Source organism: Triticum aestivum, chromosome 1A, assembly GCF_018294505.1.
Source record: "Triticum aestivum cultivar Chinese Spring chromosome 1A, IWGSC CS RefSeq v2.1, whole genome shotgun sequence".
Classification (NCBI taxonomy): Eukaryota; Viridiplantae; Streptophyta; class Magnoliopsida; order Poales; family Poaceae; genus Triticum; species Triticum aestivum.
The window spans coordinates 304,729,693-304,740,310 of NC_057794.1; positions in this window are offsets into that span (position 1 = coordinate 304,729,693).

Consider the following 10,618-nt stretch of genomic DNA (forward strand, 5'->3'; position numbering starts at 1 on the left):
ATGTTACTTGCCTAAGATTCGATCGTCGGTATCTCAATACCTTGTTCAATCTCGTTACCGGCAAGTCTCTTTACTCATTCCGTAATGCAACATCCTGTAACTAAATCATTAGTCACTTTGCTTGCAAGGCTTATAGTGATGTGCATTACCGAGAGGGCCCAGAGATACCTCTCCGATACACGGAGTGACAAATCCTAATCTCGATCTATGCAAACTCAACAAACACCATCAGAGACACCTATAGAGCATATTTATGGTCACCCAGTTACGTTGTGACGTTTTATAGCACACTAAGTGTTGCTCTGGTATTCGGGAGTTGTATAATCTCATAGTCATAGGAACATGTATAAGTTATGGAGAAAGCAATAGCAGTAAACTAAACGATCAAAGTGCTAAGCTAATGGATGGGTCAAGTCAATCACATCATTCTCTAATGTGTGATCCCGATCGTCAAATGACAACTCTTTGTCCATGGCTAGGAAACTTAACCATCTTTGATTAACGAGCTAGTCAAGTAGAGGCATACTAGTGACACTCTGTTTGTCTATGTGTTCACACATGTACTAAGTTTCCGGTTAATACAATTCTAGCATGAATAATAAACATTTATCATGATATAAGGAAATATAAATAACAACTTTATTATTGCCTCTAGGGCATATTTCCTCCAGCCTCCCACTTGCACTAGAGTCAATAATCCAGATTACATTGTAATGATTCTAACACCCATGGAGTCCTGGTGCTGATCATGTTTTGCTCGTGAGAGAGGCTTAGTCAATGGGTCTGCAACATTAAGATCCGTATGTATCTTACAAATCTCTATGTCTCCCTCCTTGACTCTATCGCGGATGGAATTGAAGCGTCTCTTGATGTGCTTGGTTCTCTTGTGAAATCTGGATTCCTTTGCCAAGGCAATTGCACCAGTATTGTCGCAAAAGATTTTCGTTGGACCCGATGCACTAGGTATTACACCTAGATCGGATATGAACTCCTTCATCTAGACTCCTTCATTTGCTGCTTCGAAGCAGCTATGTACTCCGCTTCACACGTACATCCCGCCACGACGCTTCGCTTGGAACTGCACCAACTGACAGCTCCACCATTCAATAAAAGTACGTATCCGGTTTGTGACTTAGAGTCATATGGATCAGTGTCAAAGCTTGCATCAACGTAACCGTTTACGACGAGCTCTTTCTCACCTCTATATACGAGAAATATATCCTTAGTCCTTTTCAGGTATTTCTGGATGTTCTTGACCGCTGTTCAATGATCCACTCCTGGATTACTTTGGTACTGCTACCTCTTGAGCATGCGTTGGTTTTCCCTTGAAGAGGAAAGGGTGATGCAATAAAGCAGCGTAAATATTTCCCTCAGTTTTTGAGAACCAAGGTATCAATCCAGTAGGAGACCACGCGCGAGTCACCTCGTACCCACACAAACAAATAAGAACCTCGCAACCAACGCGATAAAGGGGTTGTCAATCCCTTCACGGCCACTTGCAAGAGTGAGATCTGATAGAGATAATAATAATAAGATAAATATGTTTGGTATTTTTATGATATAAATTGAAAGTAAAGATTGCAAAATAAAATAGATTAGAAACTTGTATGATGGAAAATAGACCCGGGGCAATAGGTTTCACTAGTGGCTTCTCTCAAGATAGCATAAGTATTACGGTGGGTGAACAAATTACTGTCGAGCAATTGATAGAATTGAGCATAGTTATGAGAATATCTAGGTATGATCATGTATATAGGCATCACGTCCGTGACAAGTAGACCGACTCCTGCGTGCATCTACTACTATTACTCCACACATCGACCGCTATCCATCATGCATCTAGAGTATTAAGTTCATAAGAACGGAGTAACGCTTTAAGCAAGATGACATGATGTAGAGGGATAAACTCGTGCAATATGATATAAAACCCATCTTTTTATCCTCGATGGCAACAATACAATACATGTCATTTCCCCTATTGTCACTGGGATCGAGCATCGCAAGATTGAACCCAAAGCTAAGCACTTTTCCCATTGCAAGAAAGATCAATCTAGTAGGCCAAACCAAACTGATAATTCAAAGATACTTGCAAAGATAACCAATCATACATAAAATAATTCAGAGAAGATTCAAATATTGTTCATAGATAATCTTGATCATAAACCGACAATTCATTGGATCTTGACAAACACACCGCAAAAGAAGATTACATCGAATAGATCTCAAGAGAATTGAGGAGAACTTTGTATTGAGATCCAAAGAGAGAGAAGAAGCCATCTAGCTAATAACTATGGACCCGAAGGTCTGAGGTAAACTACCCACACATCATCGGAGAGGCTATGGTGTTGATGTAGAAGCCCTCCGTGATCAATGCCCCCTCCGGCGGAGCACCGGAAAAGACCCCAAGATGGGATATCACGAGTACAGAAGGTTGCGGTGGTGGAATTAGGTTTTCGTGGTGCCCTCTGATGTTTTCAGGGTACATAGGTATATATAGGAGGAAGAAGTAGGTCGGTGGAGCCACGAGGGGCCCACGAGGGTGGAGGGCGCACCCAGGGGGTAGGCGCCCCCCTGCCTCGTGGCTTCCTTGTTGGTTGCTTGACGTCCACTCCAAGTCCTCTGGATCATGTTTGTTCCAAAAATCACGCTCCCGAAGGTTTCATTCCATTTGGACTCCGTTTGCTATTCTTTTTCCGTGAAACACTAAAATAGGCAAAAAACTGCAATTTGGGGTGGGCCTCCGGTTAATAGGTTAGTCCCAAAAATTATATAAAAGTGTATAAATAAGCCCATTAAACATCCAAAACAGAATATATAATAGCATGGAACAATCAAAACATATAGATATGTTGGAGGCGTATCAAGCATCCCCAAGCTTAATTCCTGCTCGTCCTCGAGTAGGTAAATGATAAAATCAGATTTTTTGATGTGGAATGCTTCGTAACATATTTCTCAATGTAATTTTCTTTTTATTGTGGCATGAATGTTCAGATCCGAAAGATTCAAGATAAAAGTTTAATATTGACATAAAAATAATAATACTTCAAGCATACTAACTAAGCAATCATGTCTTCTCAAAATAACATGGCCAAAGAAAGTTATCCCTACAAAATCATATAGTCTGGCTATGCTCTATCTTCATCACACAAAATATTAAATCATGCACAACCCCGATGACAAGCCAAACAATTATTTCATACTTTTTATGTTCTCTAACCTTTTCAACTTTCACGCAATACATGAGTGTGAGCCATGGACATAACACTATAGGTGGAATAGAATGGTGGTTGTGGAGAAAAAAAAGAGAAGATAGTCTCACATTAACTAGGCATATCAACGGGCTATGGAGATGCCCATCAATAGATATCAATGTGAGTGAGTAGGGATTGCCATGCAACGGATGCACTAGAGCTATAAGTGTATGAAAGCTCAACAAAAGAAACTAAGTGGGTGTGCATCCAACTTGCTTGCTCACGAAGACCTAGGGAAATTTGAGGAAGCCCATCATTGGAATATACAAGCCAAGTTCTATAATGTAAAATTCCTACTAGTTTACGAAAGTGACAACATATGAGACTCTCTATCATGAAGATCATGGTGCTACTTTGAAGCACAAGTGTGGAAAAAGGATAGTAACATTGTCCCTTCTTTTTTTGGGTCTTCTTTTTTTTGGCCTCTTTTCCTTTTTTTAATTTTTCGTCCGGAGTCTCATCCCGACTTGTGGGGGAATCATAGTCTCCATCATCCTTTCCTCACTGGGACAATGCTCTAATAATGATGATCATCACACTTCTTTTTACGTACAACTCAAGAATTACAACTCAATACTTAGAACAAAATATGAATCTATGTGAATGCCTCCGGCGGTCTACCGGGATATGCAATGAATCAAGAGTGACATGTATGAAAAAAATTATGAACGGTGGCTTTGCCACAAATACGATGTCAACTACATGATCATGCATGGCAATATGACAATGATGAAACGTGTCATAACAAACGAAACGGTGGAAAGTTGCATGGAAATATATCTCGGAATGGTTATGGAAATGCCATAATAGGTAGGTATGGTGGCTGTTTTGAGGAAGGTATGTGGTGGGTGTATGATACCGGCGAAAAGTGCGCGGTAGTAGAGAGGCTAGCAAATGTGGAAGGGTGAGAGTGCATATAATCCATGGACTCAACATTAGTCATAAAGAACTCACATACTTATTGCAAAAATCTATTAGTTATCGAAACAAAGTACTACGCGCATGCTCCTATGGGGATAGATTGGTAGGAAAAGACCATCGCTCGTCCCCTACCGCCACTCATAAGGAAGACAATCAATAAATAAATCATGCTCCGACTTCATCACATAACATTTCACCATGCGTGCATTCTACGGGAATCACAAACTTCAACACAAGTATTTCTCAAATTCACAACTACTCAACTAGCATGACTCTAATATCACCATCTCCATATCTCAAAACAATTATCAAGTATCAAACTTCTCATAGCATTCAATGCACTTATATGAATTTTTTTATTATGCCTAAAAGAAAATTACGATGCTGTTCTAAAGTACTCTCAAAATAATATAAGTGAAGCATGAGAGATCAATTATTTCTATAAAATAAAACCACCACCATGCTCTAAAAGATATAAGTGAAGCACTAGAGCAAAAACTATATAGCTCAAAAGATATAAGTGAAGCACATAGAGTATTCTAATAAATTCTGATTCATGTGTGTCTCTCTCAAAAGGTGTGTACAGCAAGGATGATTGTGGTAAACTAAAAAATCAAAGACTCAAATCATACAAGACGCTCCAAGCAAAACACATATCATGTGGTGAATAAAAATATAACTCCAAGTAAAGTTACCGATGAACGAAGACAAAAGAGGGGATGCCTTCCGGGGCATCCCCAAGCTTAGGCTTTTTGGTGTCCTTGGATTTTACCTTGGGGTGCCTTGGGCATCCCCAAGCTTAGGCTCTTGCCACTCCTTGTTCCATAATCCATCAAATCTTTACCCAAAACTTGAAAACTTCACAACACAAAACTTAACAGAAAATCTCGCGAGTTCCGTTAGCGAAAGAAAAGAAAACACCACTTCAAGGTACTGTAATGAACTCATTCTTTATTTATATTGGTGTTAAACCTACTGTATTCCAACTTTTCCATGGTTTATAAACTCCATTACTAGCCATAGATTCATCAAAATAAGCAAACAACACACGAAAAATAGAATCTATCAAAAACAGAATAGTCTGTAGTAATCTGTATCAACCGCATACTTTTGGAACCCCAAAAATTCTAAAATAAATTGCTGGTCGTGAGGAATTTATCTATTAATCATCTGCAAAAAGAATTAACTAAATAGCAATCTCCAATAAAAATGTTAGCAATTCTCGCGAGCTCTAAAGTTTCTGTTTTTTACAGCAAGATCAAAGAGACTTTCCCCAAGTCTTCCCAACTAGGGATGAAAATGGAGTGGAAACTTTCCGTTTTTCCGGAGGAAAATGGAAACGAAGAGGAGATATGAAAACGGAAATGGAAATTTGCAAAACGGAAGTGGAAATGGAAATTTTTATGCGGAAATGGAAACAAAAACAGAACGGTGTTTTCCGGTGGAACATGCATGGAAATGGAACTTTCTGTTTCCGTGAATATGGAATTTCTGTTTTCACTATAGACCAATAGCTGCTTTGTAGCCCAACCACCAAAGAGAACACAATGACAGAATTAGTAGACTGGATCTAAGGCCCAATGTCTACTACCACACATGTACTCAGCTTGACCCTATACGCAATTGTCCGGTACTACTACAATACTACGCTAATTTGCTAACATAATGATATTATTTTGTAGCCATGTTAACAACTCATTATTTTTTTTATGTATTTCTCTATGATTCAAGGGGTTTTTAAGTTCCGATCAATGCCTATTTCTGTTTCCGTATCTGCTTTGTATTCGCTCCGTGTCTGTTTCCAGTAATATCTGTTTCCGTGTTCATTTCCGGGGTTTCTATATTCGTTTCTGCTTCTGCAAAAAATTATGAAAACAAATATAATAGCACTCAGTTCCGTCCGTTTCCGCTCCGTTTTCATCCCTATTCCCAACGGTTCTACTTGGCACAAACACTAATTAAACACAAAAAACACAACCAAAACAGAGGCTAGATAAATTATTTATTACTAAATAGGAACATAAAGCAAGGAATAAAAATAAAATTGGGTTGCCTCCCAACAAGAGCTATCGTTTAACGCCCCTAGCTAGGAATCAAAGCGAGGATAGATCTAGGTATTGCCATGATAATGATAAGGTAAATCGCGAAAACTCATCTCATACTCCCTACGTTCAGCAACAAGCTTTCTTTGTGGCAAGCAAAAGTAATCAAAAGGGCTAAATTTAATGGGATAAAAGTTCCCAAGATCAAGCTCGGGAGGTATTGGTTCCTCCTTTGGCCCCTCATATTGCACAACCAATTCATCATTATAAGCATTCTTTTGGCAAAAAGTCATGAGTCTTTGTTCAAGGGAAAAACCCAACCCATTATTCTAGATAGCAAAATTATTATTAAATTTAGAGATCCTATCAACAAGAACATCGGTAGGAACCTTTTTTTCTAAGGTTTTCATTAAAAGCAACATGATCTAAGGATCATAAACGCATAATGTCTTCTTGATAAAAATGATTGCTTCTATAGGAGGACGACCGGCATCCACCCTATAATGCGCAAAAATTTCATTGGCCTCTTATATTATAAATCTGAACTCATGAGCTAAAAAGATAGTCGTTGCTCGCTTAATAGAAGAATGCTCAATATTAGAAAATTCTAGGAAAATCCTTCGTATGGAAGGATGCATATGCAAAAATTGCTTTCAAGTTCAACTATGAGCAAAGATATAGCATCGTGGGCAAAGCACCGGCACAAGTAAATATATCTTGAATAACTCCCTTCCCAATAATATTACCGCTACCAATTCGAAACCTTTTAGTGTGTAAAATAGTAGGATTTTCAAGAGGATCATCAATAGCATCAAAATTTTCCATATTATTATCCTTACCAATGATAACCTCCCCAGTTTCAGACATGAAGGCAACAAATTGCAAAAATAACGAGCACACAGAAGACAGGAAGGAAAAAGAGGCGAACGGGAAAGAGGGGAATAAAATGGCAAGGGTGAAGTGGGGGAGAGGAAAACAAGAGACAACTGGCAAATAATGTAATGTGAAGGATAAGAGTTGTGATGGGTACTTGGTATGTCTTGACTTGCCGTAGATCTCCCCAGCAACGGCGCCGGAAATCCTTCTTGCTATCTCTTGAGCATGCGTTGGTTTTTCCTTGAAGAGGAAAGGGTGATGCAGCAAAGCAGCATAAGTATTTCCCTCATTTTTTGAGAACCAAGGTATCAATCCAGTAGGAGACCACGCGCGAGTCACTTCGTACCTACACAAACAAATAAGAACCTCGCAACCAACGCGATAAAGGGGTTGTCAAACCCTTCACGGCCACTTGCAAGAGTGAGATCTGATAGAGATAATAATAATAATAAGATAAATATTTTTGGTATTTTTATGATATAAATTGAAAGTAAAGATTGCAAAATAAAATAGTTTAGAAACTTGTATGATGGAAATAGACCCGGGGGCCATAGGTTTCACTAGTGGCTTCTCTCAAGATAGCATAAGTATTACGGTGGGTGAACAAATTACTGTCGAGGAATTGATAGAATTGAGTATAGTTATGAGAATATCTAGGTATGATCATGTATATAGGCATCACGTCCATGACAAGTAGACCGACTCCTGCCTGCATCTACTACTATTACTCCACACATCGACCGCTATCCAGCATGCATCTAGAGTATTAAGTTCATAAGAACGGAGTAACGCTTTAAGCAAGATGACATGATGTAGAGGGATAAGCTCATGCAATATGATATAAAAGACATCTTTTTATCCTCGATGGCAACAATACAATACATGTCGTTTCCCCTACTGTCACTGGGATCGAGCATCGCAAGATTGAACCCAAAGCTAAGCACTTCTCCCATTGCCAGAAAGATCAATCTAGTAGGCCAAACCAAACTGATAATTCAAAGAGACTTGCAAAGATAACCAATCATACATAAAATAATTTAGAGAAGATTCAAATATTGTTCATAGATAATCTTGATCATAAACCCAAAATTCATCGGATCTCGACAAACACACCGCAAAAGAAGATTACATCGAATAGATCTCAAGAGAATCGAGGAGAACTTTGTATTGAGATCCAAAGAGAGAGAAGAAGCCATCTAGCTAATAACTATGGACCCGAAGGTCTGAGGTAAACTACTCACACATCATCGGAGAGGCTATGGTCTTGATGTTGAAGCCCTCCGTGATCAATGCCCCCTCCGGCGGAGCGCCGGAAAAGGCCCCAAGATGGGATCTCACGGGTACAGAAGGTTGCGGTGGTGGAATTAGGTTTCATGGTGCCCTTTGATGTTTCCAGAATACGTAGGTATATATAGGAGGAAGAAGTAGGTCGGTGGAGCCACGAGGGGCCCACGAGTGTGGAGGGCGCGCCCAAGGGGGTAGGCGCGCCCCCTGCCTCGTGGCTTCCTCGTTGGTTGCTTGACGTCCACTCCAAGTCCTCTGGATCACATTTGTTTCAAAAATCACGCTCCCGGAGGTTTCATTCAGTTTGGACTCCGTTTGATATTCTTTTTCTATGAAACACTGAAATAGGCAAAAAAACAGCAATTTGGGCTGGGCCTCCGGTTAATAGGTTAGTCCCCAAAATAATATAAAATCGTATAAATAAGCCCATTAAACATCCAAAACAGAATATATAATAGCATGGAACAATCAAAAATTATAGATACGTTGGAGACGTATCAGGTACATCCCTGCTAAACTAATAGCAAGGCACACATCAGCTCTGGTACACATCATTGCATACATGATAGAACCTATGTATGAAGCATAGGGAATGACTTTCATTTTCTCTCTATCTTCTACAGTGGTCGGGCATTAAGTCAGACTCAACTTCACACCTTGTAACATAGGCAGGAACCCTTTCTTTGCTTGATCCATTTTGAACTTCTTCAAAACTTTATCAAGGTATGTGCTTTGCGAAAGTCCACTTAAGCGTCTTGATCTATCTATATAGATCTTGATGCCCAATATATAAGCAACTTCACTGACGTCTTTCATTGAAAAATTCTTAGTCAAGTATCCTTTTATGCTATTCAGAAATTCAGTATCATTTCTGATCAGCAATATGTCATCCATATATAATATCAGAAATGCTATAGAGCTCCCACTCACTTTCTTGTAAATACAGACTTCTCCAAAAGTCTGTATAAAACCATATGCTTTGATCACACTATCAAAGCGTATATTCCAACTCCGAGAGGCTTGCACCAGTCCATAAATGGATCGCTGGAGCTTGCACACTTTGTTAGCACCTTTTGGATCGACAAAACCTTCTGGTTGCAGCATATACAACTCTTCTTTAAGATATCCATCAAGGAATGCAGTTTCGACATCCATTTGCCAAATTTCATAATCATAAAATGCGGCAATTGCTAACATGATTCGGACAGACTTAAGCATCGCTACGGGTGAGAAGGTCTTACCATAGTCAAGTACTTGAACTTGTCGAAAACCTTTTGCAACAAGTCAAGCTTTGTAGATAGTAGCATTACCGTCAGCGTCATTCTTCTTCTTGAAGATCCATTTATTCTCTATGGCTTGCCGATCATCAGGCAAGTCAACCAAAGTCCACACTTTGTTCTCATACATGGATCCCATCTCGGATTTCATGGCCTCAAGCCATTTTGCGGAATCTGGGCTCATCATCGCTTCCTCATAGTTCGTAGGTTCGTCATGGTCAAGTAACATGACCTCCAGAACAGGATTACCGTACCACTCTGCTGCGGATCTTACTCTGGTTGACCTACAAGGTTCAGTAGTAACTTGATCGGAAGTTTCATGATCATCATCATTAGCTTCCTCACTTACTGGTGTAGGAATCACTGGAACTGTTGGAGATATTACTACTAGGTATAAACCGGCCATGAGGGGCTGGGTTATCCCCACAATGAATTAGTCATGTTTGAAGCCCATGAAGACAAGAAGTATGGCGCTTTACGAAGGAGATTTAACATGAAGGCCCAGGGCCCAAAGGCGGATTAGAGCCCATAGACATAAACTGTCATATGATATGTAACTTATGTTGTAAGGCAAGGAAAGGTAGAAACCGAGCCGGGCACGTTTATGAACCGGCCTCGGGATTCTGTAAATCGCCGGGCGTCAACCTGTGTATATAATGGGACGACCCGGCGGCGGTTTAGGGACAATAAACAATAACTCGAGAGCCAGGCAACGCGGATTTGCTCCCTGGTCATCGAAACCCTAGCAATTCCATCATAACTTAATGTAGGCTTTTACCTTCATCGTAAGGGGCTGAACCAGTATAATCCCTTGCGTCCCTTGTCCGCTTTAACTCCTTTAAGCTAACCCGTCGCGATGGCTCCACGACTAAGTCCTTTCACTAGGACATCTGCCGTGACAATTCCATGACAGTTGGCGCCCACCGTGGGGCCTGCGCACGGTGGTGTTGAGTTCTTGGAGGGATTT